Raw genomic sequence first — 3,797 nt, 5'->3', positions numbered from 1 at the left:
AGCATTAAAAAAATCATGTTCATAACAAAAATCTGAAAAATAATTAGGTTTAAATATAACAAAATATGTATGATATATATATAATATATAGAAAACTAAATTATTCTGATAAAAAATCAAGATATATCAAATTATCTAAATACATCAAAATGAAGAAATATTCTATTGTGCATCAACAGAAAATTCAGTATTGTTAATATGTTAGTTCTTTCCAATTTTTTCCAATGTAATCCACAAGGCAATTTTGTAAATATCAATGAACTGATTATGAAGTTTATATAGAAAGGAAAAAGCCCCAGAATAGACAATATAATATTTAAGGAAAATAAGTTACAAGAATAGACACTAATATTTACAGCCTCCTATAAACCTTCAGAGACCAAGACAGTGGGCATGCTATGGTTTGGGTCTTGAATGTCTCCCAAAGGGGTAAAAGGCTTGGTTCCCACGGTGGAAATATTGTGAGGTGTTAGAACCTTTAAAAAGAGTGTGGGACCTAATGGAAGGTCTTTAGGACATGAGGGACTTTCCTTTGAAGGGTACTGTGGGGCCCCTTGCCCTATACTCATTTGCTTTTGCTTCATGGTAACAAAGTTAGTAGTTTTGCTCTATCATGTGTTCTCACCATGATATGCTACCTCACCATAGGCCCAAAACAATGGGGCCAATTGATCATGTACTGGAACTAAAAAGTCTGAGCCAAATAAAAGCTTTTTTCTTTATATAAGTTGATTATCTCAGGTATTTTGTTGTAGTAATAGAAATCAGTGCAATTAGTGAAAGAACAAATAAATCATATGAAACATTAAGACCCATGAAAATCCATTCAGTGATTTTTGACAAGAAGCAGGGGAAATTCAGTAGGCAAGAAAGTATTTTTTCAATAAATGATGCTGAAGCAAATAGACCCACACAAAAAACAATGAATCTAGGCACACATCTTATACTTTGATAAAATTTAACTCAAAATAGATTACAAACATAAATGTTCAATGCAAACCTATAATACTTCAAGAAATTAATATAGGAGGATGTATAGGTGACCTTTAATTTGGTAATGGCTTTTTAGCTATAACACCAAAAGTACAATCCATGAAAGAAAATTGATTATACTTCACTAAACTTCATTACTTCATTAAATACTTTATTAAAATAAAAAACCATCTGCTCTATGAATGTACAAAGAATGAAATACAAGCCACAGGCAGATAGAAAACATTTCTGGGGAAAAATATGACACAATAAGAAAACAACCCCATTAAAACATGTGTTAAAGATCAGAAGAGGTACCTCATGACCTGTGGACGGCAAATAAGCAAATGATAAGATGTTCAGTATATTTGTCATCAAGGAGTTGTACATAAGTTTACAATGAGATTGTACTACAGACATATTAGAATGGCTGAAATCTAGAGCACTAAAAACATCAAATACTGGCAAGGATGTGAAACAACTGTAACTCTCTGTCCCTGCTGGTGGGAATGCAAAATACCACAGCCATTATGAAGAGTGTTTGATAGTTTTTCTCAATGATAAATATATCTAAATGATGTATCAAAACTAAGTGATCCAGCAATCATGCTTCTTAGTATTTACCTATCTATGTGAAAAACCCACATCCCCAATAAGAATTATGCAGTACCTGGGGCTGGGAATGTGGCTCAAGTGGTAGCACGCTAGCCTAGCATGCATGAGGCACTGGGTTAGATTATCAGTACCACATAAAAATAAAATAAAGATATTGTGTCCACCTAAAACTAAATATATATATATTAAAAAAAGAATTATGCAGTACCCAACAAGTGCTAAGTGGTTTGAACATAACCAATGAGTGAAGAAATTGTTAAGCTTTTCTTGTAGTTTAGAAGCATATAGATACCATGAATCTCCAATTACAGTTTATGAAAGATTATTTGTTACACGAAAGCATACATAGCTGTACTAATATCACACAAAATCAATGCTAAAGGGAAAAAAAGAATTTTTAGAGAACATGTGTATACTTTTATAGAGACAAACTCTATTTACCCAGGGAAATATAACAAGTATAAACTTGTTGGGGCAGGTCCACAATGGCCATAGTTAGGTTCCCTTTTTGGGGCTTCTAGCAGGTATATTATATGTAGACAAGGTCACAAATTGGTTATATTATGTTCTTTGGTAATTTAATAATGGGATGAATATATTCACATTACATTTTAATATCCACATAATCATTTTAATTCTTTGGTGAAAATGAAAACAAAGAATTTAAGGCAGATTATGTATTTCTATTTTGATAGGTCCAAAATTTTTACTTTGAGATTGGATTTTTTCTCCATTTTCTGGGGTTAGGGTGAATACAAGGGATTGAAACAAGAATCTTTTGCTTGCTAAGCCTGTGTTATACCACTAAGATTCACCGCCAGCCTTTTTTTGTTTTGTTTTGTTTTACTAAATTTATTTTTAACTGACACATAAAAATATTAAAATATTTGTGGTACGTTTTGATACATGTGTAGATTTTATAATGTTTAATTCAGAGCAAACACATGTAACGAACTCCTCAAACATTTCTCTTTTCTTCATGGTGAAAGCATTCAAAATCTTTTCTTCTACCTTTTTGAAATATGTAGTAGATTATTGTTACCTAGAGTCAGTTAGTACACTGGAACTTCTGAGGTTGACTTTTTGAGAATGCAGTTGAAATTTTCATCTAATACCTCTTTTACTTCCTGAGTTATAAGAAAGATGCTTTGAAATATCATGTAGACCATATTTTGAAATATTGAAAATATCTCTGAAATTCAAACACATGTCCATAACTTGAAATATTTACTTTTATGTTTTGAAACAATATAATCAAAGACTACATTGTTGAGACAGGGCTTATAGACTGAGTATATGAATAATAGAAATATGGAAGTACTTTTCAAGAGAACAGTCTAACAAGGTATGCACATTTGAAGTTAAATATTCTTAAAGCTGATATGTATAAGAAAAAGAAATTATAAATAAAATATTAAAAAATAAAATTTAAAAAGCTATTCAAAAACAGATAAGATGAAAAAAATAGAAACTATATGTAACATATTAATCCCTTAACTATCAGTACTTAATTAAATATATGTATTAAATACTCTATTTAAAACACAAAGATCATCACACTATATTTGAAAACACATTTTATTTTAAAGACACTCAGCCAAGTCACAAGAATACAAAAAATTGAAAGTAAAATCTTGAAAAAAAAGTGTGCTGTGCAAATACTTACATGAAGAAAGAGGCTATGTTAATATCTGATAAAATGGGGTAAAAGCAAAAAGTTACTACAAAACATTCATCATAAAAATTAGTTTCAGTGAAGCAAAATATGATAATTTAAAATCTAAAGATTTAGAAGCATAACAGTTGACAATACTACAAAAATATTAGAGAAATAAGTAATTACAGTAGATTTCAAATACCTTTATCATAAATGATAGGATAAACAAGAGAACTTCAATGAGGTTAAGAGCACATGAACAACATAATAGACTTGAACTACTGGAGTATATAAGAACACACACATGTAAACATACATGTTATATTTGTGTACATATTAATGTGCATATATATTACCTATAAAATTCATAATTATGATTAAATGTATATTCATGAGCTAAACTGAGAAATTTAATTAAAAATTATAATTCAATATCCTTCATAATTTTACTTCTATCAAGTCCCACTTTTCTAGCAGTACTAAGTTTCTTAATTGGAAATGGACTTTTAAGATTAAAATTCTTCTGAACTATCAGAAGAGAGACATTTAATCC

This window comes from Urocitellus parryii, chromosome 9 (assembly GCF_045843805.1).
Source record: "Urocitellus parryii isolate mUroPar1 chromosome 9, mUroPar1.hap1, whole genome shotgun sequence".
In the NCBI taxonomy this organism is placed as follows: domain Eukaryota; kingdom Metazoa; phylum Chordata; class Mammalia; order Rodentia; family Sciuridae; genus Urocitellus; species Urocitellus parryii.
Note: the sequence above shows the minus strand (reverse complement) of the source record.